At 38.3% G+C, this 25,142-nt stretch overlaps 1 protein-coding gene and 1 long non-coding RNA gene across 3 annotated transcripts in view; one reads left to right on the top strand and one right to left on the bottom strand.

Annotated features, from left to right (window-relative positions):
- The window catches only part of LOC129533268 (uncharacterized), a 51,170-nt gene extending 27,752 nt beyond the window's left edge, over positions 1 to 23,418 (bottom strand). The window contains exons 1-2 of the long non-coding RNA XR_008679377.2: positions 23,376 to 23,418; positions 17,886 to 18,009 (exon numbers count right to left, since the gene is read on the bottom strand). This is a non-coding gene — a long non-coding RNA (uncharacterized lncRNA). The remainder of the gene's footprint in view (positions 1 to 17,885; positions 18,010 to 23,375) is intronic.
- GNPDA2 (glucosamine-6-phosphate deaminase 2) overlaps positions 23,418 to 25,142 on the top strand; it is a 44,316-nt gene continuing 42,591 nt past the window's right edge. For both annotated transcript variants that reach the window (XM_019025605.3, XM_004038627.5), the window contains exon 1: positions 23,418 to 23,576. The gene's annotated coding sequence lies outside the window, so the exon portion shown is untranslated. The remainder of the gene's footprint in view (positions 23,577 to 25,142) is intronic.

The following is a 25,142-nucleotide window of genomic DNA, read 5'->3' as shown; positions in this document are numbered from 1 at the left end:
GAGCGACACAGAAGACAGGTGATTTCTGCATTTCCAACTGAGGTACTGGGTTCATCTCACTGAGGCTTGTCGGACAGTGGATGCAGGAGAGTGGGTGCAGGCCACGGACCGTGAGCTGAAGCAAGTGAAGCATTGCTTCACCCGGAAAGCGCAAGGGGTTGGGGAATTCCCTTTCCTAGCCAGGGGAAGCTGTGACAGATGGCACCTGGAAAATCATGTCATTCCCAACCTAATACTGAGCTTTTCCATTGGTCTTAGCAAATGGCACACCAGGAGATTATATCCCGCACCTGGCTCAGAGGGTCCCACGCCCACAGAGCCTTGCTCACTGCTGGCACAGCAGTCTGAGATCAAACTGCAAGGCGGCAGCAAGGCTGGGGGAGGGGCACTGGCCATTGCTGAGGCTTGAGTCAGTAAACAAAGCAGCCAGGAAGCTCGAACTGGGTGGAGCCCACCACAGCTAAAGGAGGCCTGCCTGCCTCTGTAGACTCCACATCTGGGGGCAAGGCATAACTGAGCTAAAGGCAGCAGAAACTTCCACAGACCTAAACATCCCTGTCTGACAGCTTTGAAGAGGGTAGTGGTTCTCCCAGCATGGAGTTTGAGATCTGAGAACAGACAGACTGCCTCCTCAAGTGGGTCCCTGACCCCCGAGTAGCCTAACTGGGAGGCAACTCCCAGTAGGGGCCGACTGACACTTCATACGGCCGGGTGCCCCTCTGAGACGAAGCTTCCAGAGGAATGATCAGGCAGCAACATTTGCCGTTCTGCAATCTTTGCTGTTCTGCAGCCTCTGCTGGTGATACCAAGGGAAACAGGGTCTGGAGTGGACCTGCAGCAAACTCCAACAGACCTGCAGCTGAAGGTCCTGACTGTTAGAAGGAAAACTAACAAACAGAAAGGACATCCACACCAAAAACCCATCTGTACGTCACCATCATCAAAGACCACAGGTAGATAAAACCACAAAGATGGGGAGAAACCAGAGCAGAAAAGCTGAAAATTCTAAAAATCACAGCACCTCTTCTCCAAAGGAACGCAGCTCCTCGCCAGCAATGGAACAAAGCTGGACAGAGAATGACTTTGATGAGTTGAGAGAAGAAGGCTTCAGAAGATGAGCAATAACAAACTTCTCTGAGCTAAAGGGGGATATTCGAACCCACTGCAAAGATAAAAACCTTGTAAAAAGATTGGACGAATGGCTAACTAGAATAAATAACATAGAGAAGACCTTAAATGACCTGATGGAGCTGAAAACCATGGCACAAGAACTACAAGATGCATGAAAAAGCTTCAGTAGCCAATTCAATCAACTGGAAGAAAGGGTATCAGTGAATGAAGATCAAATGAATGAAATCAAGCAAGAAGAGAAGTTTAGAGAAAAAAGAGTAAAAAGAAATGAGCAAAGCCTCCAAGCAATACGGGACTATGTGAAAACACCAAATCTATGTCTGATTGGTGTACCTGAAAGTGATGGGGAAAATGGAACCAAGTTGGAAAACACTCTTCAGGATATTATCCAGGAGAATTTCCCCAACCTAGCAAGGCAGGCCAACATTCAAATTCAGGAAATACAGAGAATGCCACAAAGATACTCCTCGAGAAGAGCAACTCCAATACACATAATTGTCAGATTCACCAAAGTTGAAATGAAGGAAAAATGTTAAGGGCAGACAGAGAGAAAGGTCAGGTTACCCATAAAGGGAAGCCCATCAGACTAACAATGGATCTCTCGGCAGAAACTCTACAAGCCAGAAGAGAGTGGGGGCCAATATTCAACATTCTTAAAGAAAAGAATTTTCAACCCAGAATTTCATATCCAGCCAAACTAAGCTTAATAAGTGAAGCACAAATAAAATCCTTTACAGACAAGCAAATGCCGAGAGATTTTGTCACCACCAGGCCTGCCTTACAAGAGCTCCTGAAGGAAGCACTAAACATGGGAAGGAACAACCAGTAACAGCCACTGCAAAAACATGCCAAATTGTAAAGATCATCAACGCTAGGAAGAAACTGCACCAACTAACAAGCAAAATAACCAGCTAACATCATAATGACAGGATCAACTTCACACATAAATATTAACCTTAAATGTAAATGGGCTACATGCTCCAATTAAAAGACACAGACTGGCAAGTTGAATAAAGAGTCAAGACCCATCAGTATGCTATATTCAGGAGACCCATCTCACATGCAGAGACACACATTGGCTCAAAATAACGGGATGGAGGAAGATCTACTAAGCAAGTGGAAAACAAAAAAAAGCAGGGGTTGCAATCCAAGTCTCTGATAAAACAGACTTTAAACCAACAAAGATCAAAAGACACAAAGAGGGCCATCACATAATGGTAAAGGGATCAATTCAACAAGAAGAGCTAACTATCCTAAATATATATGCACCCAATACAGGAGCACCCAGATTCATAAAGCAAGTCCTTAGAGACCTACAAAGAGACTTAGACTCCCAAACAATAATAATGGGAGATATTAACACCCCACTGTCAACATTAGACAGATCAATGAGACAGAAAGTTAACAACAATGTACAGGAATTGAACTCAGCTCTGCACCAAGAGGACCTAATAGACATCTACAGAACTCTCCACCCCAAATCAACAGAATATACATTCTTCTCAGCACCACATGACACTTATTCAAAAATTGACTACATAGTTGGAAGTAATGCACTCCTCAGCAAATGTAAAAAACAGAAATTATAACAAACTGTCTCTCAGACCACAGTGCAATCAAACTAGAACTCAGGATAAAGAAACTCACTCAAAATCGCTCAACTACATGGAAACTGAACAACCTGCTCCTGAATGACTACTGGGTACATAATGAAATGAAGGCAGAAATAAAGATGTTCTTTGAAACCAACGAGAACAAAGACACAACATACCAGAATCTCTGAGACACATTTAAGCAGTGTGTAGAGGGAAATTTATAGCACTAAATGCCCACAAGAGAAAGCAGGAAAGATCTAAAATTGACACCCTAACATCACAATTAAAAGAACTAGAGAAGCAAGAGCAAACACATTCAAAAGCTAGCAGAAGGCAAGAAATAACTAAGATCAGGGCAGAACTGAAGGAGACAGAGACACAAAAGACCCTTCAAAAAATCAATGAATCCAGGAGGTGGTTTTTTGAAAAGACAACAACATTGATAGACTGCTAGCAAGACTAACAAAGAATAAAAGAGAGAAGAATCAAATAGATGCAATAAAAAATGATAAAGGGGATATCACCACCGATCCCACAGAGATACAAACTACCATCAGAGAATACTATAAACACCTTTACACAAATAAACTAGAAAATCTAGAAGAAATGGATAAACTCCTGGACACATACACCCTCCCAAGACTAAACCAGGAAGAAACTGAATCTCTGAGTAGACCAATAACAGGCTCTGAAATTCAGGCAATAATTAACAGCCTACCAACCAGAAAAAGTCCAGGACCAGACAGATTCACAGCTGAATTCTACCAGAGATACAGAGATGAGCTGGTATCATTCCTTCTGAAACTATTTCAATCAATAGAAAAAGAAGGAATCCTCCCTAACTCATTTTATGAGGCCAGCATCATCCTGATTCCAAAGCCTGGCAGAGGCACAACAAAAAAAGAGAATTTTAGACCAATATCCCTGATGAACATCGATGCAAAAATCCTCAATAAAATACTGGCAAACTGAATCCAGCAGCACATCAAAAGCTTATCCACCATGATCAAGTGGGCTTCATCCCTGGGATGCAAGGCTGGTTCAACATACGCAAATCAATAAACGTAATCCATCATATAAACAGAACCAAAGACAAAAACCACATGATTATCTCAATAGATGCAGAAAAGACCTTTGACAAAATTCAACAGCCCTTCATGCTAAAAACTCTCAATAAATTAGGTATTGATGGGACATATCTGAAAATAATAAGAGCTATCTATGACAAACCCACAGCCAATATCATACTGAATGGGCAAGAACTGGAAGCATTCCCTTTGAAAACTGGCACAAGACAGGGATGCCCTCTCTCACCACTCCTATTCAACATAGTGTTGGAAATTCTGGCCAGGGCAATCAGGCAGGAGAAAGAAATAAAGGGTATTCAATTAGGAAAAGAGGAAGTCAAATTGTCCCTGTTTGCAGATGACATGATTGTATATTTAGAAAACCCCATTGTCTCACCCCAAAATATCCTTAAACTGATAAGCAACTTCAGCAAAGTCTCAGGATACAAAATCAATGTGCAAAAATCACAAGCATTCCTATATACGAATAACAGATGAACAGAGAGCCAAATCATGAATGAACTCCCATTCACAATTGCTTCAAAGAGAATAAAATACCTAGGAATCCAACCTATAAGGGATGCGAACGACCTCTTCAATGAGAACTACATACCACTGCTCAATGAAATAAAAAAGGACACAAACAAATGGAAGAACATTCCATGCTCATGGATAGGAAGAATCAATATCATGAAAATGGCCATACTGCCCAAGGTAATTTACAGATTCAGTGCCATCCCCATCAAGCTACCAATGACTTTCTTCACAGAATTGGAAAAAACTACTTTAAAGTTCATATGGAACCAAAAAAGAGCCCGTATTGCCAATACAATGCTAAGCCAAAAGAACAAAGCTGGAGGCATCATGCTACCTGACTTCAAACTATACTACAAGGCTACAGTAACCAAAACAGCATGGTACTAGGACCAAAACAGAGATATAGACCAATGGAACAGAACAGAGCCCTCAGAAATAATACCATACATCTACAACCATCTGATCTTTGACAAACCTGACCAAAACAAGAAATGGGGAAAGGATTCCCTATTTAATAAATGGTGCTGAGAAAACTGGCTAGCCATATGTAGAAAGCTGAAACTGGATCCCTTCCTCACACCTTATAGAAACATTAATTCAAGATGGATTAAAGACTTAAATGTCAGACCTAAAACCATAAAAACCCTAGAAGAAAACCTAGGCAATACCATTCAGGACATAGGCACGGGCAAGGACTTCATGTCTAAAACACCAAAAGCAATGGCAACAAAGCCAAAATTGAGCAATGGGATCTAATTAAACTAAAGAGCTTCTGCACAGCAAAAGAAACTACCATCAGAGTGAACAGGCAACCTACAGAATGGGAGAAAATTTTTGCAATCTACCCATCTGACAAAGGGCTAATATCCAGGATCTACAAAGAATTTAAACAAATTTACAGGAAAAAAACATACAACCTCATCAAAAAGTGGGTGAAGGATATGAACAGATGCTTCTCAAAAGAAGACATTTATGCAGCCAACAGAAACATGAAAAAATGGTCATCATCAGTGTCCATCAGAGAAATGCAAATCAAAACCACAATCAGATACCATCTCACACCAGTTAGAATGGCGATCATTAAAAAGTCAGAAAACAACAGGTGCTGGAGAGGATGTGGAGAAATAGGAACACTTTTACACTGTTGGTGGGACTGTAAATTAGTTCAAGCATTGCAGAAGACAGTGTGGCAATTCCTCAAGGATCTAGAACTAGAAATACCATTTGGCCCAGCAATCCCATTACTGAGTATATACCCAAATGATTATAAATCATATGCTATAAAGACACTTGCGTATGTATGTTTACTGTGGCACTATTCACAATAGCAAGGACTTGGAACCAACCCAAATCTCCATCAACGATAGACTGGATTAAGAAAATGTGGCACATAAACACCATGTAATACTATGCAGCCATAAAAAAGGATGAGTTCATGTCCTTTGTAGGGACATGGATGAAGCTGGAAACCATCATACTCAGCAAACTATCCCAAGGACAGAAAACCAAACACTGCATGTTCTCACTCATAGTTGGGAATTGAACAATGAGAACACTTGGACACAGAGTGAGGAACACCACACACCAGGGCCTCTCGTGGGGTGGGGAGGCGGGGAGGGATGGCATTAGGACATATACCTAATGTAAATGATGAGTCAATGGGTGCAGCACACCAACATGGCACATGTATACATATGTAACAAACCTGCATGTTGTGCACATGTATCCTAGAACTTAAAGTGTAATAAGAAAAAAAAAAATCACCAGTCAAGATTTGCCAATATACTGACTTTCGACAGTGAATCTCTCTAAATCTCAGTTTTTTCATATTTAAAACTGAGCTGATTTTACCTAGATTGGTTCTGAGGATAAAATGAGATGATATATTTAAGGCAACTTGTAACCTGCTAAATAACTTTTTTTTTTTTTTTAAGAGATAGGGAGTCTCACTCTATCACACAGGCTGGAGTGCAGTAATACAATAATAGCTCACTGCAGCCTCAAACTCCTGGGCTCAAGGGATCCTCTTGCCTCAGCTTCCTGAGGAGCTGGGACTACAGGTGCACCCCACTATGTCTGGCTCCAAATCACTCATTTTCCCAGATCCTACTATTAGCCAAACACCAAAAAGGGCACACAATTGTTAACACATTAACACATTAACACATTAACACATAATTAGGCAATATATTAATAATTAACATATAATATTATATATATTATATATATAAGAGAATTATATGATGACCCACGAATAACACAAATTGGGAGGGAAGTGATGAGGTATCTCTGTACTTAGGGTATCAGAGTGCCTACTATGTGCCAGGCACTAGGCATTCTAAGTGTTTTATGCATGTTATATCATTTAACCCTCCAATCATGCTATTGTTTTTTTCTTTTCATTAATGAGAAAGGCTTAGAAGATTTACTAACTTTTCCAAGGTCTGGCAACAATAAGTTTTAAATCCAAGTCTATTTACTTACTTATTCATTTAACAAATAATTACTAAGCATCTATGTTGTGTGAGACAGTGTCCCAAAGATGATCAGTGAAGTCTTATGACAAAGATGGTAAATCTGACATGTTGTTAGACACCTAAGTGTAATTGTCAAGCAGGCAGTGAATATATGAGAGAAGGCAACATTTGGGTAATTGCCTAAAGGTAGCCAGGGAGTTTGGCATGCAGACCTCTGAGTGGAAAGCACTTAAGGGAGAATAAACAACAAGTAGAAAGGCCCTCGGATGAAAGGCTGGTATGGCTGAGGCTAAGTGAGAAAACGGAAAAGCACCAGAAGATGAAATCAGAATGGCAAAGGGTGGAGAGGGGAAGATCATACACGACCTTGTAGATCATAGTCAGGTCTTTAACCTTGTTCATGATACGAAAATGAGATTTTATTTCTAGGAGGCCATGTTTTAATGGATCACTTTGGCTTATTACACTGAAAACAATCAAGAGAGGAGACAAAGACTGGTTAGAACACATCTTCAATAATCCAGAAAACAGAAGGTATCAACTTGTACAAGTATGATAACAGTAGAAGAGTGACAAATCGTAAGATTCTCAATATATTTGAAAGTTGAACCTACAGGATTTGCAGATAATTTAATGTGGGGTGTAAGAGAAAGAAAGGAGTCAAAAATGACAGCAACATTTGCAGCCTGAACAACCAGAAAGATCAGTTGCCATTAACTTTTGGGAAGAAAGGATTAGATTGGAAATATCAGGAGCTTAGACTTGGACATAGTAAGGTTGATATTCTTATTAGACATTCAAGTATATTTGTCAGGTAGGAAACTGGATATTTCAGACTGGAGTTTGAGGCAAGAGTCTGGGCAGGAGAAATAAATTTGGAACCTATCAACATATAAATTTAAATCCCAGATCTGTTTCATTCCTAGCTCCTAACTGTTGAGAACAATTTTCCATTGCATTTCTTCAATTTTTGTTTAGCAAATATTCTTGGAAATAAGAAAGGCTTTCTCCCTCTAGGTCAGAGAACAGATTTGTCTCCTGATCAAGATAATAAAGACATTGTCTCTCTCAGGAACAAAAATCGGATATGTTGACTTAAAATGCAGCTCCTTAAAAGATTGACTTCCCAAGGTCAGCGTTTTTCGGCTGCAACACAAACCCACTGTGTGTGCAGCATCCACCAGGGCCCACTCTGCATCACCCCCATGAGCTGAAGAAAGGGCAAGGGAAACAATGCAATCCTGAAACCCATACTGCCTAATGCCCCATGAGTAAGAAACTGACTAAATCTATTCAGGTTCATTATTTCCTTACCAACCAAATTTACAGAAGTGTGGGAAGTGAGTCAATCTAGCAGCTTAAATAGTAGTGGCTGCTTAGGGACTACTTGACCACTTAACAAAACATACTAATACTTTTGGCTATCTGGGAAAAATGGAACTTAATATTGAGGGACTAGAAATGAGGTGGGACAGGACAGAGACAGAATGGAAAAGCAAACATTCCAGACAGAAGGAACAGCATAATAAAGGTCTTGAGGTGAAGAAGAGTGTAACTATTAAGGGAAACCAAAACGAAGCCTACTGAAGACTTCATCCAGAGATCTTTTGACCTGCACATTATACCATAAACTTCTATCTTTCTGAGGCTAAAACAAAATTTATCTTTCCATATCATTATTGTGTATGTTAAACTGTCTGAGAATAAATAATCCCCATTGAGGTACGAGTGCATTGCAGGAAAATTGGGTCAGGAAAGAAGCTTACAAATCTCAGCCTTAAAAGTAATAAAAATTGTATCTCAACAAAACTAAGCACAATAGCTCAGTACAAATAGCATATAGTGGGAGTACAAAACTGAAGGAGGTGGGTATGGAGAGCGAGTATAGATTCAGGAGGGGCCTTTCATGCTCTGCTTTGAAGGAAGTTAAACTTTGTCTTGAGGTTTAATGAGAATCATTGAAAATTTTGTAACAAGGGCAAAGACATTCTTTGATTTGAAGTTTACATATAAAATCACTCAGATACTAGAGAGAAAGTTGAACTGGAGAAGAAGAATTGTGATAGAAGCAGATAAGCCAGTGAGGCTGTTGTTGCAGTAATCCATACCAGAAATAATACAGTTCAGTACAAAGATATTAGCAAAGGGGGTTAAAAGAAGGAGTCAAATTCAAAATACATTTAGCAGTGAAAATCAATTAACCTTAAATTTCAATAGACTAATTCCAACTGTACATAAGAGAATAATTTGGGTTCATTTTCTTGTGTAATAAGAAAAGAGATGGGCACATGTATTAGTCAGGGTCCTCCAAAGAAATAGAACCAAAAGGACATATATAGATATGTAGAGAAAGATTTATCATGAGGAATTGGTTCATTTGATTATGAAGGCTGAGAAGTCCCCAAATCTTCCCTCTGCAAATTAGAGGCCTGGGAATGCTGTGGCATAGTTCCAGCCCAAACCCGAAGTCCTGAGAACTAGAGAAGCCAGTGATCTAAACCCAATCCAAGTCTGAAGACCTGAAATCAGGAGTACCGATATCCAAAGGTGGAAGAAGACGGATGGCTCAGCTCCTGAAGAGAGAACAAATTTGCCCTTCCTCCAGATTTTTGTTCTATTCGGGCCCTCAGTGGTCTCGGATGATGTCCACTCATCAGTGAGGGCCATCTCACTAATCTAAATTCAAAACTCTTACAGAAATATCCTCACAATCAAACCGAGAAATAATAGTTTACCAGCTATCTGGGCATCCTTAAGTCTAGTCAAGTTGATACATAAAATAACCTTCACAACACAGTTGCTAAACTCTTGTCAGAACTCTGTTGACATCTCTATGCAGCTCTCTCTCTTTGTCAAGCAGTAGCCTTGAGCATCATATCTTCAAACAGCAATGTTCATAACAGGAAGTAAAAGGATGAGCCCTCTGCACAGGCATCTCTGTTTCTTAATCAGAGAGAAAGGTCTTTCCCAGAAGACTTGAAGCTCATCTTCCTCAATGTCCCATTAATGAGGATTAGGTAAATTGTCCATTCCTTAAATGCAAGGAAAACTGAGAAAGCACAATCTGGCCTTTCAGCCTCTAAAATAGGTGGCAGTTTCCAGCAATAAGAAGAGAGGGTTGAAACTGGCTGGTGTAGAGATAAGCAAAAACGTCTCCGAGAGTCGTTGATTAGATGTGGAGGCTGAGAAAGAAAGTGAAATCCAAATTATTGCCAAGACACCTGGCTTGGGCCATTGGCCAGATGGTATTGCCATTCACTGAAATAAACAATGAAACAGGAATGGATATGGGGTAAAGAGTGCTGAGATCTCTTTGAACACATCTGAATTTCCAGCTGTAAAGCCTAGAGCTCAGTTTCATAGGAACTTAGAGCTCAAGCTTGAGAGGAAGGCTAGAGTTTAAAATTTCAGACAATATAACTGAAGTCATAGGATGGAAGTGTTTGTTCAGAGATAACGTATAAAGTGAGAAGACAGCCAAAGAAGAAATCTGGGAAAGAAAAGCCCATTTGAGAGATTAAAAAGGAAAGTCCACAAAGGTAAGAAGGAAAGCAGGAAGAGAACAATATTTTTAAATGGAAGAGAGGTCAATGGAACTAAATGCTTCCCAGAGATCAAATAGGAAGATAAAGCGTGCCCATCAGTTTTAACAGTGAATATGTCATGGTGACTGTTGCCAAGCAAGACAAATATCTAGGAAGTTAATTGTAGAGGATTTTTTAATTGTTGGTATTGGGTTGTTATGCTGTTTATTTTTGAATAAGACCATTGTGAGCCCATGAGGAGAGAGCTGGAAGACAAGGGAGCAAGGGCAAACTATAATAGCTATAAAATTGTAATGTACAATTGTCAGGAAGTGTCTGTGCCTTGGATCTTTGTAGAACCAGCACGGTCACCTATTAAGTCTATCTCCTTCTTCCCAACATATAAAATATTAGCAGCCACTTCTCCAATTTCACCTTTTGCCTTTTATTGTCATTTTATTCTCTAAAGAATACATTTTCTTTTTCAAGGTTAACTTTGTTGATACTAGTTTGTTCACTACTCACAAAAATGGAAAAAAATGAAATTTAAGGGACATACTATCCAAAGACAAGCACAATTCCCACGGTAATAATCTGAGACAGAGCCCCAGTTCATACGGAAAAGTTGCTATTCAAGAAAATCTCCTAAAATTTTTGATCACTCTATTTTGTGTTTTCTTTTTGAGTTATCTGGTAAATCTCTTAAATCTAACAAATGAAAATGGACACTATGTTTTATATTGTAGAAAACTTCAGTTTAAGGGATTTTTAAGTAGTTTTTGCTGCCTGTTGCTGCTATTCTATAGAAGGACATCCAGAGTGACCTGCTATCCATAAAGATGGACTAGAAAAAGCAAAACCCACAGTTTATATGAAAATGCAGTAGTACTATCAACATAGCCTGTCTTACATCAGTTTCAATCACGGCCTCTTATGTAAAAGTGTAGCACAGCAGCAGCTTTCATTTTAAATAGAAATAACATTGAATACCGAGCACCTACCATGTTCAGGCTTTATGCTAAATGCCAAGAATATAGCTGAGGACAGACCTACAAAGTCCTCATATTCATGAAAGTTATTCAGGACTCATTTTAATAACTCTGGAATTTTAAATTCCATTCCAAAACCTCTATAAATATGAAGCATTTCACTGCATGGTACAAATAGTTTTATCAATAAAAGAGAAGTATTGTCAATAATTTCTTTGGCATATAATCTTAAATTATTTATTCAGTATGCCTCTAAACTTTTCTCTTTAGCTTCCACTGGTAAATTTTAGAATACACTGACTAAGTTTTACAGCTATTTTTTTACAACAATATATTCTTCAATACAATACCTTGTGATATTTAATTCTAAAGCCCTTATTTAATCTTAGTGTTAGTTGTCATTGGAAAGCCTCTGAGGCTATAATTTCACAGTTTATGATCCCAGGAAAACTTCCTTTATTAAATTACAGTCAAGAGACAGCACTTTACTCTGTTATTAAAATTGAAATTCCCTAAATCTCATTATATATTCTTACTATCTGCATTTTTATGATTCTTGTCTAAAGAAATCTTAAGAACATCTCAGTTCTGATATAAATTTTTCAGACTTTACTATCTGGCTTTTTTGTCTTTCAAAATCAAAAACTCTTGTTTTAATTTAAAACAATAGTGACTAAATTGAAATGGCAGCATATAAATGATGTTTTATGTTGCTCAGAATGAACCTTCCTATAATAAACGCAAACATGATAAGATGTAAACCATGGTGGACAGTTTTGGTAAAATTAGATTTTAATAAAATATTTAAATCAATATTCATGCTTGCTTTTGATTACACAAAGACTATTGCTTCACCCTTAGCAGTTAAATCATCTTATCTCTGCAACAGGAGCTTGTTCCTTCATTTCTACTTGTGAACACTGCACCTTGCTCATTTAATCAATTGTCCTCTTACTCTTTCTGTGATAAGCCTTTATTCTACTTCAGTGTTTGTGTGGAGGGGGACAATCTGGTTAAAGTTAGTCTTGCAAGTGGTGACTTTAGCATTTCCCCCAACTTCATCAAGCCTAAAATGACTGAAATAAATGTAAAATCTAATTAAAAATAATTAGCCTGCTATGCAAATGTATCTTCAAGTCAGTTTCCCCATCTCTCCTTATAACCAGATGGCTGACTAAAATCCCAAATCACATTAACAATCTAAATGCCCCTTTCACCCTCTTAGACTGTACATTTTCTGTAAGAAGTGGGTGATGTGAGCATATTCCACTTTCCTGTAGGAAGGCTTTTATTCTATCTGATTATATTTTCAACTATCTGGCTAAAATTATGAATGAAAGCTTATTAAACCCTTAGACATCCTGTATTGCTTGCCTTGTCAATGGAGGCCCAACTCATGAGCCAAGAAACCTGATCTGACACACATTTGCTCCTGCATGAGGCAAAATGTGTGGCAACACCTTTGCTCAGGAGCATGAAACCCATCTTGGAAGATATATCCAACATCTCTGAGAGCCTTGTCATCATTCCTGAGGGTACAGGGAACAAAACAAGGCCACATCCTTTCTCCAATGCATTCGGCAGATGTGTATCCATTAGCAATAGCTACCATGATGTGCAATAAGTGAACGCAAAGCTCAATCAGATTAGAAAGGAAGTAGAATAAGGAAGTAGAGAATTAAGGTTATTTTTGCAGTCAGTATGCCACAAGATGGCAAGTAATTATTTCTATAAAATTATCTTCTTTCTGGATCAAATCTGACCTTATTTTTGCTTTTATTACATAATCTGAGCAAAAAAATTTATACACAAACACATGCACATACAAACTTTCTGGGTACCCTTTAGTAATATACACGCACTCGCTCATGCTGATCTACATTTCTTCAGTTTCTACTTCTAGCACCAAGATCCTCTAAGATTTTGACTGACTTCTCATCTACGGGCTTACAAATGTTTTCAATTTCCTTTTACATAATTCAGACAAGAAAAATGAAATACAAAATATTAAGAAAGACATTAACCTTCAATTTATATGAAACTTCCAAATAACATCTTTTTATTTTTATTTCCTGAGAATTTTGAACTTGATTCCATGAACACAGTATTTTTCAATCAGGTTTTATGCTTAACACAGTTATAAATAATTGCTGATAATGACTTTTTAATAAAGATCTCTCTGAAAATTTAATACTCACCCTTTATAGAGAGCAAACAAGTTGTAACAACTGGCAGAAGAAAATGTATTGCTTTTTCACCAACCACAGCAACTCATTTTTCAGCATTAGACAGAATTTGGGTAATAAGATTTTACTGAATTGTATTGGAAGGGGCCAACCATTCTTTAAATCCAGCTGAGATCATTCATAGGGATTTGATTTACCCTCTTGACTTAACTAAGGAATGGGACAAAATGTATGAAACAACATCTTTGAAAACACTGGACATTCAGCAGTGAAGGACAGAGATTCCTAAGTGATGAGGAACAAAAAAAAACGAGCCCTACAACTGTCTTAGATTAATGTCTACAGAAAGTTTCCATGTTGTAGTATAGGGCGAAGGAACTCAGACAGAGACCCACTGTCTCACTGTTGAGAGGACAGAACTGGGAGTCCAGGAAAGCCAAGGTGGCTAAGTTTGCAAGGCAAAGAACCAAGAGGAGAGAGCTACACAGAAAGAGAACTCTAGAGATCTCTGCACAGAAAGAGAACTCTGGAAGTGTTCCCCTGGAGGATTCAGCTGAGTATTGATCAGCATAAGTATGTGAGGAAATTATGTGAGCCTAGGGAGAGAGACACCTGAAAGGTTAGAGAACAGTGTCTGAGGCACATGTAGGGAAAGACGTATTGTCTGTACCCACAACTAGAAGAGAAAACACCATAATTCATGAAGTCAAGTTTAGAATACTAAGAAAGTTCTTACTTCCGTAATAGGGAAAGTTGACCTTAGAAAAAAGCCCTGCTCTAATCCTACCTAAAGATGCATAAAAACAAGACTGAAATGGACCAAACTATTTCCTAACATTTCTAAGTAACTTAGCCATGTCCCAAAACAAATCTCAAGGATATTTTTAGGAAAACAATAATATCAAGCACTGAAAAAGGTAAAATTCACAATGTGACTATCAAATGGAAAATTAACAGGCACGCAAAGAAGTAGAAAAGTATGTACAATAAGAGGAATAAAAGTTGATCAATTTAAAGATAATCAGAAATAACACAAATAATAGAATTAGTAGATAAGAATATAAAAACATTTATCATAACTCTATTCCATATTTTCAAGAAGTTAAAGAGAAAATTTTCCAAAGGAAAACCTAGCAAACTCTATCAAAATCAATTGTTTCAAAACTCTAGATATTAACAAAAGACTTGCAGAAACCTGGGGATGACTTATTCAATGAAAGTGGCTAAATATTAGTAAGAATAGTGAGTTTTGTGGTGTTTTAGCATACCCTAGGCACATCTTCACTCCCCAGATCAGTGGCAGAAACAAGGCTGCAGCACTTTCAAAGCCTCATTTCGAAAGAACAGCCATACTTAGCCTGTTTGTTTAAGACAGAAGAACTCTGGAAGAATCCACTGAAAGACTTATCTTTATTTTGCCTAACTCAGAACTCATCTAGTGATAAAGTCACTATCAATAGGAAGGAGGCATTTGTCAAAAATTCTTAACAGGCAAACTGTTTAGTTGCTGCTGGCTGAGTTGATGGTTAATACTTGGGGTAAACAATAGATCAACCAAAAAACATGGAAATGCTGGGGAATAAGATATCACTGGAGACTTGAAAACTCCAACATGTTCTTTGGAATCTAGAATGTCAAACACATGCATAGGTTGATGTACACAATCAAGAAAGACCCGAGAGACCCCAAGCTCTCACCCATGGCTAACCTATAGGCTCTGTGCAAGGAGGAAGTAAAGGCTAAAGCAGAGTTGTAAACTGCTCGTGTTGTAGGTGTGTCCCAACACACACACACGCACACACACACACACACACACACAATCACTCAGCAAGGACTGTGGAATTATTCAGACATTTAAGGGAATCTCTGCGTAATCATTATCTGATCATTAGGCTAACAAAACAGAGATTTCAGTGGCCACACACATGAAAGAATTTACTTGTGACTTTTGTGCAGAAAAGTCACTAAACAAACAAACAAAGAATTACTACAAACAGCAACAAAAAACTCTGCAAACTAGTAAAAGAAGAGAAATCTTAAGCCAAAGCAAGCAGAAGGAAGGGAATAACAAAGAGGAGAGTGGAAATAAAAGAAATAGGAAATAGAAAAATAACGCAAAAGAATCAACAAAACCAAAAGCTGGTTTTTTGAAAAGATCAACAAAACTGATGAACTTTAAGGGAAAAAAAAAATGATTCCAATAACTAAAATCAAGAATGAAAGAGAGGATATTTCTACCAACCTCACAAAAACTAAAAGGATTAGAAAGAAGTACACTGATATGATTATATGCCAACAAACTAGGTAATCTAGATTATATGCCAACAAACTAGGAATCTAGATGAAACAAATTCCTAGATGAAACAAATTCCTAGAAATGCACTAACTACCAAAACTGACTCAAGAAAGGAAATCCAAATAGATAAATAGTAAGTAAAGAGACTGAATTAGCCATCGAACAACTTCTAACAGATAAAAAGCCCTGGAACAGACCATTTCACTGGTAAATTCTAGGAATTAACACCAGTTTTTCTCAACAAAAAGAGGAGAGTAAACTTTCTCACTCATTCTATGAGGCCCATATTACTCTGATACCAAAGCCAGACAAAGACAACAAAAGAAAAGAAAACTACAGATTAGTGGCATTACAAAGATAGATGTTAAAATCCTCAACAAAACACTAACTAACGAAATCCAGCAACATCTAAAAAGAATTGTACATTACCAAATGAGATTTAGCCCACGTATGTAAAGTTAGTTCAATATAGGAAAATCAGTGTAAACACCATTTAATAGACTAAAGCAAAAAACCCAATAGTTATCTCAACAAACACAGAAAAGTAACAGAATCCAATACACTTTTATTTAAAAAAGCACTCAGCAAACTAAAAATAGAAGAGGACTCCCTTAATCTGATAAATGGCATCCATGAAAAACACACAAACCTCATGCTTAATGGTGAAAGACTGAAAGCTCTTCTCCAAAATTAGGAACAAGACAAGGATGTCTTGTATTAAATATTGCTGTGGAGGTTCTAGCCAGAGCAAATAACATGAAAAAGGAATAAATGTCACTCAAATTGGAAAGGAAGTAAAACTGTAACTATATATAATCTTACATATAGAAAATCCTTACACACACACACACAACTCTTATAGCTAATAAGCTAGCTCAGCAAAGTTGCAGAATACAAAACTGACGTTTAAAACTCAGTTGTTTTTTGTCTTTGTTTGTTTTGCTTATTAACCCAGTCCTGGCTTTATTTTTATTTTTTAAACACAGTTTAATTGAGCAATGAATTATTTGCAAGTCTAGAAGTACTGGCTTTATGGATTGTTTTGGGCACCATGATCTTTGACATAGGAGTATTTTCATTTTGTTTTGCTTTGCTTTTCGTTTTGCATTTTGTTGTTTTTAAAATAACTTCAACTTTTTTATTAGATTAAGGGGTACACGTGCAGGTTTGTTATTTGGGTATATTGAGTGACACTGAAGTTTGGGGTATGAGTGATCACATCACCCACTAAGCATAGAACCCAATAGGTAGCTTTTCACCCCTCCCTCTCCTGACTAATAGAACCTAGTGTCTATTTTTCCCATCTTTCTGTCCATGTGCACTCAAATGTTTAGCTCCCACTGATAAATGAGAACATACGGTATTTGGTTTTCTGTTCCTGCATTAATTTGCTTAGGATAATGGCCTCCAGCTGCATCCATGTTGCCGCAAAGAATGTGATTTCATTCTTCATCGTGGATGCCTAGTATTCTACGGTGTGTATGTATCACATTTTATTTATCCAATACACCATCGATGAGCACCTAGGTTGATTCCATGTCTTTGCCATTGTGAATAGTGCTGTGGTGAAAATACAAGTGCATGTGTCTTTTTTGGTAGAAAAATTTAATTTCCTTTCAGTATATATGCAAGTAATGGGAATGCTGGGTTGAACAGTAGTTCTGTTTTAAATTCTTTGAGAAATCTTCAAACTGCTTTCCATACTGGCTGAACTAATTTAAATTCCCACCAACAGTGTATCAATGTTCCCTTTTCTCCATAGCCTTACCAGCATCTGTTATTTTTTAAACTTTTAATAATAGCCATTCTGACTGGTGTGAGATGGTACCTCATTGTGGTTTTGCAAAACCTGTTGTGTTCTTGTACATTAGCAGAGAACAATGCAAATATGAAATTAAGAAAACAATTCCCTTTACAATAGCATCAAAAAGATACTTAGGAATAAATTTAACCAAAAAGGCTCAAGACTTATATGCTGAAAACTGCAAAACATTGCTGAAAGAAATTAAGAGCTAAATAAGTGGAAAGACATCCTGTGTTCATGGACTGATTGACTTAATATAGTTCAGATGGTAATACTCACCAATTGATCAATATATTCAGCATAATTACTATAAAATTCCAATGACCTTTTTTTTTCCAGAAATGGTCAAGCTGATTCTAAAATTCACATGGAAATGCAAGGTATCCAGGATAGCCAAAACAGCCTAAAAGAAAGACATGGATGACTCACATTTTCTGATTTTGAGCTTTATTACAAATTGATCTTAATCAAAATAGTGTGGTTCTGGCATAAAGATAGACATGTAGCTCAATGGAATAGAACTGAGAGCCCATGTTTCTGTGGTCAACTGATTTTCAGTAAGTTTGCCAAGGGGGGAAAGAACAGTCTTTCAAGGGGAGAAAGAACAGTCTTTTTTATCTATGATGCTTTAACAATTGAATGTCTACCTGTAAATGAATGAAGTTGAACCTCTACCACATACGATATATAAAAATTAACTCAAAGACTTAAATGTAAAAGATAAAACTATAAAACTTTTATAACAGATCATAGGTGTAAATCTTCTTGACCTTGAAAATTTTAAGATTTGAAGTCACTGCTTCCCTTTCCTCCCTGGTTAAGGGAACAGCTCCCACAGCAGCTGCTCATGACCTGTGCCCTGACTGATCCCTTCCACCCCCGTTCCCTTGGCACTCTGTTTTGGCCACTGTGTAGGGCCACAAACATACCCTAAATGTTAGCCAGTGTAAACAGGATAGTTCTCAAAAACAGCGCTTATCAAGCTATCTGTGGTGAAGGATATATTTTTTTAAAATTTTCAATTTGTCACAAACCAGTGCTTTTGTAAAACATGATAAAAATGAATAACTGGAAAAATAAAAGGAAAAAAGACACAAAATACAAGCCCAAATTTTTCTAGTTACATAGCTAGCACATTAAAATCATGACATCTGAAGAAAAAGTAGATAAACTGGACTTCATCAAATTAAAAAATGTTTTTCCTTCCAAGGACAGCATCGAGAAACTGAAAAGATAAATCATAAAATGGGGAAATATTTCTAAATCATATATCTGATATGGCTGTACTATTGAGAATATATGAAAACCTCTTATAATTCAACAATAAAAAACAAATAGCCCAATATAAGAATCAAGAAATGATTTGAATAGACAGTTCTCCAAATAAGATATCAAAAGTGCAATTATCACATGAAAAGACGCTCAACATCATAAGTCTTTAGAGAAACGCATATTCGAATCATTTCATACCCACTAGAATCACTATAATAAAAAAGATAGAAAATAAGAAGTGTTGGCAAGGGTGTGAGAAATTTTTAATCCTCATGCATTTTTGGTGGAATATGAAATGGTACAGTTGCTGTGAAAACAGTTTGGCAGCTCTTCAAAAAGTTAATCATGTAGTTACCATATGGCTGAGGAATTCCACTTTCAGGTATATATCCAAGAGACTTGAAAATAAATGTTCACACAAAAACTTTTGTTTAAATGCTCATAGCAGCAGGAAACAATCCAAATGTCTATTAACTAGCAAGTAGATAAACAAAATGTGGTATATCAACACAATGGAATATTACTCTGCAATAAAATGTAATGAAGTACAACATGGATGGAGCTAGAAAATATGGTGCAAAGTGAAAGAAACAAGACAAAAAAGGCCACATATGGATTCCATTTATATGAAATATCTAGAATAGGCAAACCCACAGAGAGAGGAAGTATACTAGTGGTTGCCAGGAAATGAGGTAGGGGAGGGAGCATTGGAAGTGACTGCTAACAGGTGATGAGGTCTCTTTTGATGTGGGGTGGGGGACAGAAATAGAAAAATAGAATTAGATAGCGGTGATGGTTACATATCATTGTGAGTATACTGAATTGTATACTTTAAAAGCCTGAGTTTATAGTATGTGAATTACATCTCGATGAAAATTATGTAATAGATAACCTGAATAATCCTGTGTTTATTCAGGAAATTGGATTTATAGTTAAATTTTTTCAAAAAAGAAAACTCTATGTACATACGGCTTCTCTAGTGAATTCTATCAAGTATTTAAAGAATAAATTATGTTACTATAATTCAACACAAATTATTCCAAAACATTGAAGAGGGAAATTTTCCCACTCAATTTATAAGTTTGTTATTACTATGATACTAAAACTAGACAAAGACGTCACACACACAAAAAAACTAATAAACAAAAAAACTATGGACTGATATCCCTCATACACATAGGTGTAAAATTTTTAAACAAAATTTTAGAAAATTGAACCCAACAATAAATGTATAAGAAAGACCCTGACCAAGAAAAACAATGACCAAATCTAATTTTCCCCAGCAATAAAAGTGCACTCAACATTGAATTCACCAACATATTAGAGCGGAAAACCATACAACCATTTCAATAGATACATAGAAAGTGTTTGACAAAATTCAACATCCATTGTTGATTAATAAAACAACTATCAGCTATTAGTGAAATGCCTGATACCAAGGCTGGGTAGGAAAAATACAAGGTACACTCAGAGTCGTTCTGTGTTGGAGTCTTCATAACATACAGTCATGCATCACTTAATTATGGGGATACATTCTGAGAAATGCATCTTCAGGCGATTTCATTATAGTGTGAATGTTATACAGTATATGCACACAAACCTAGTATATATACACAAACTACACATAAATGGTATAGCCTATTGCTCCTAGACTACAAACCTGTACAGCATATTACTGAATACGGTAAGCAATGTAACACAATGGTATATATTTGCATATCTAAACAAAGAAAAGGTATAGTAATAAAAAGTATAAAAATTAAAAAATATTAACAGTACACCTGTATAGGACATTTCCCATGAAAGGAGCTTGCAGGACTGGAGGGTGCTCTGGGTAAGTCAGTGAATGAGTGGTGAGTGAATGTGAAGACCTAGGACATTACTGTATACTACTGTAGATTTTATAAACAATGTAGAGTTAGGCTACACTAAATTTATAAAACGATGTTTTTTTTCTTCAATAGTAAATTTAATTTCCTGTAGCTTTCTTACTTTATATTTAAATTTTTAAAAAACTTTTTGGCCAGGAGTGGTGGCTCACGCCTGTAATCCCAGCACTATAGGAGGCTGAGGAGGGGGGACCATGGGGTCAGGAGATTGAGACCATCCTGGCCAACACAGTGAAACCCCATCTCTACTAAAAACACAAAAAATTAGCCGGGTGTGGTGGCATGCGCCTGTAGTCCCAGCTACTCGGGAGGCCGAGGCAGGAGAATTGCTTGAATCTGGGAGGTAGAGTTTGCAGTCAGCCAAGATTGCGACACTGCACTCCAGCCTGGACAACAGAGTGAGACTCTGTCTCAGAAAAAAAAGACTTTTTGACTCTAGTAACAACGTTAAGGTTAAAACACACATTGGAGAGCTGTCCAAAAATATTTCGTTTCTTTATATCCTTATTCTATAAGTTTTTTTATTTTAAAATCTATTTTTAATTTTTTTTCCTGTTCAAATTTTTTTGTTAAAATGAAGACACAAACACACACGTTAGCCTAGGTCTGCACAAGGTCAGGATTATCAATCTCCCTGTCTTTCACTTTCACATCTTATCCCACTGGAAGTTCATCAGGGCAATGATGCACATGGAGCTCTCATCTATAATAACAATGCCTTCTTCTGGAATACCTCCTGAAAGACCTCCCTGAGGCTGTTTTACAGTTAACTTTTAAAAATATAAATAGGGCCAAGCACAGTGGCTCACACCTATAATCCCAGCACTTTGGGAGGCCGAGGCAGGCAGATCACGAGGTCAGGAGTTCGAGACCAGCATGGCTAATAAGTGAAACCCCATCTCTACTAAAAATCAAAAGAGATTAGACGGGCGTGGTGGCAGCTGCCTGTAATCCCAGCTACTCAGGAGGCTGAGGCAGGAGAATTGCTTGAATTCAGGAGGCAGAGGTTGCAGTGAGCCAAGAATGTGCCATTGCACTCCAGCCTGGGTGACAGTGCGAGACTGTCTCAAAAAAATAAACAAATAAAAATAAAAATAGAAATAGAATGAATACACTCTAAAATAATGATAAAGAGTATAATATAGCAAATACATATACCAGTAACATAGTCATTTATTATCAAGTATTATATCCTGTACATAATTGTATGTGCTAGACTTTTATGAGACTGGAAGCACAGTAGGTTTACACCTATGTAGCCACAAACACGAGTGGTGTTGCTCTACAACTTTACGTTTACTACAATGTCGCTAGGTGGTAGGAATTTTTCAGTTCTGTTATAATCTTATGGGACCATTGCCAAATATCCAGTCCATTCTTTACCTAAACTTCCTTATGTGGTACATATCTGTAATTCAAGACTGTAATCCAGTCTCCACCTTCCTACAGCATTCTTTCTAAAACACGTATGTACTAGTCTCTTATCTTCAATTCATAAAGCTTAAGTGACTCCCTATTGCCTACAATACAAAGCCTAAATTCTATGCATAGCCTACAAACTACTTCATCATTTTACCTCAATCTTTTTTGGAGAGACAGGGTCTTGCTATGTTGCCCAGGCTGGTCTCCAACTCCTGGGTTCAAGCCATCCATGCACCATGGCCTCTGAAAGTGCTGGGATTACAGGTGTGAGTCACCGAACCTGGCCAAAAATCGCTTTTGCAAACTTACTGAAGGCTATAGTACTAACAAACCTGTCTATTATCAGTATGTGAGCAATGTTGCTGTTTGAAGCTAAATCAAGGAGAATGTAACATCCTACTCTTCACTAAAGGATGCAAGAGGAGTCATTTCATCCAAAGAAGCAGGCTGGATTTACAACCCAGGTGAAAAACTTCATATAACGAGTTTGAGGACACATCGTTTTACATTTTTTTAACTTGTAGTTTCCACGGAAACAGAACCTTAAGTTGGCTAGGAGTCAAGATTGTATTGTTCCTAACAGAACCCTAAACAGTGTTATTAATGGAACAGTGTTCCTGATGGAACATGGTGAAGACACAACACACTTTTCTCCTTTTGAATGATAGCTGCTTTCTTTACAATAATTTCCACAGCCTAATTCCTTCCCACTCCTGTATAAACATCTGTGATACCCAGCTCAAAGCTGATTCCAGCTTCCCCTATCCCTTTCTTAGACTCATTCAGCAAAAGCCAGTACCCTATTATATAGTCTGTTTTCTCTTACTGAGACGCTCCCGATTTCCCATGGTACTGTTTGCCCTTTTGCAAACTTGACTTTGATGAGTTTTTTGACACGAGACGCCTATCTGTCATTGCGTTGGCAAATATGCATTCAATAGCTTGGAGTAGAGAGAGAAATGTATTCATAAATGGCAAATATATTCATGTTGCCAAACAGCAACATAAGCAACAAAGTACGTGTGAGCACTACGGTCTTACATACTAAATCTGATAAGCCTAAAGAATCTACTGCAAATCCCTCTTTGAAAGATGGTGGGGAGGGGAAAGTAGCGTAAAGTGATGACCCAGAAACTGCGATCTTCTAGGTAGGAAGTGCGCCCCGCCGCTCCGAACTCGGACCCACCTCCTCGCGTCTCACCTCAGGAGTCCTAAAGGCGGTGCGCATGCGCAGCGCCCGCCAGCCGCGCCGCGGTTCCTTCCTGCGCCTTTATCTGCATCCGGGTCCGTGGGATTCGCGCTCCGCTGGTCAGCTGGGGTCGCTCTCGGGTGGTTGGGTGTTGCTTGTTCCCGCTGTTCCAGCGTCGAGGAACCATTGGGTCTGCCGGTAAGTTTAGCGGGGGGTGCGGCGGGGGCGCCAAGAAGGGGACTCGGGCTGGGGGACCCGACGGCAACTTCGCCCTGTGCGGTCTTTGTGCTGAGACGGGGACGCCGGGCCGGGGCGGAATGGGTTGTCAGGAACCTCGAGGCTGGGGGCGCGTGGGGTCTCCCGTATTGCCACTCGCGGACCTGGTTGTCCTCTCCGGATTTGTGCCTACGGGAGAAGGCGTCCCTGTCCTCTCCTCTCTCGCTGCTTCCTCTTGACACCTCTCTCTACACTCGTTAAAAATTCCTAACAGTCATCCTCATTTGCATTCGCTGTCCTTTGCCAAGTGAGGGCCAGGCAAACGCGCAGCTGAGGGGGATCTGCAGCCCCCGCCTCCCGGGCAGGAACCACAGCCTTCTTTGCTGTCTCGTCCCTCCTCGGGTCGGTCCCACACGCGCGGCCAGACCACCCTTACGCTTTCAGGACAGGTCAGGTTGAGTAGGGAAATGCTCAGAGCAGAGGTTCTGCAAGTGTAGATTCTGGTCTTGGCCCCACCATTAACTAGCTGTGTAACTTCACGGGTGTAGAAGTTGTCATCCAGCATTGAAGTTTTGCGATTTATATTCAGCAGCCCTTTTTCCTAGCGATGCACATCCAAAATGAATCAGCACCTGAAGGAAGACGAGGGAAAGGGTGGTGCTCTGTTGTTTTTTGATGCTGTCTTGTCGTGATGCCAGAGAATTGCATAAGGCCACAATAGTTTGGATCTCTGAGGATTGGCAAAAACTGGAAAAGTCAAATCTTAAAAACTTAAATGTGGTGAAGAAATTCTTCTTTGCTGTGGGTGAAGGGATTCATTTGGGACTTTTGGAGGTGACTCTGCGCCCTCCAAGAGTTTAAGAAAACAAAAAGTTGCCTGTACCTTGGTCTGAGAGACTTGCTTAAACTTCGTTTCAGTGAGGTGTATGGTGTTCTTAACAAATTTCACCTGATTATGAATATCCCCTGTGATAATTTGCAAAAGCAGAGATTCCTTGGACTTCATTTCAGATCTTTTGAAACACTGTGTCTAGGGAGAGGGACCTGAGAATCTATATTTTTAACTAGCATCCTAAGTGATTCTCAACCGGTAAGACATCTTTGGCTAATGTCTCTTTGAGTCAGAAACACTTAATTTTAAAGCCAGCTCCCCGGGCCACTTTTTAACGTCAGCAATAAACTTCTTGTAGTTGCAGTTTTCTGTATATGAAGAGTGAGAATAATGCTTTCAACCTCAGAGACAAGTGATTCTAAGCCCTTTGACAATAGAGTTCTTAATCATTTTTGTGTCTACAGAACCTAGCATAGTGCTTAGAATATAATAGGTCTTCAAACGTGTGTTGAACTGAGAAAAATAACATGCCCAGGATGCAGAAGACATTGGAAAGCTCTAATGCTTCTCGTCCTCCTTACCTTATTTTTTTCCGTTTTATTAACAATTAGCTGGCCATATATTCTTGTTAGAAGTAAATATATCTTTTGATGGTCATTACAGCCAATAATTCTTTCTGATTCTTTGGTTTAACTCTAAAATTGTTTTTGACATTA

Source organism: Gorilla gorilla, chromosome 3 (assembly GCF_029281585.2).
Source record: "Gorilla gorilla gorilla isolate KB3781 chromosome 3, NHGRI_mGorGor1-v2.1_pri, whole genome shotgun sequence".
Classification (NCBI taxonomy): Eukaryota; Metazoa; Chordata; class Mammalia; order Primates; family Hominidae; genus Gorilla; species Gorilla gorilla.
Note: the sequence above shows the minus strand (reverse complement) of the source record. Positions and strands in the feature narration are given on the sequence as shown.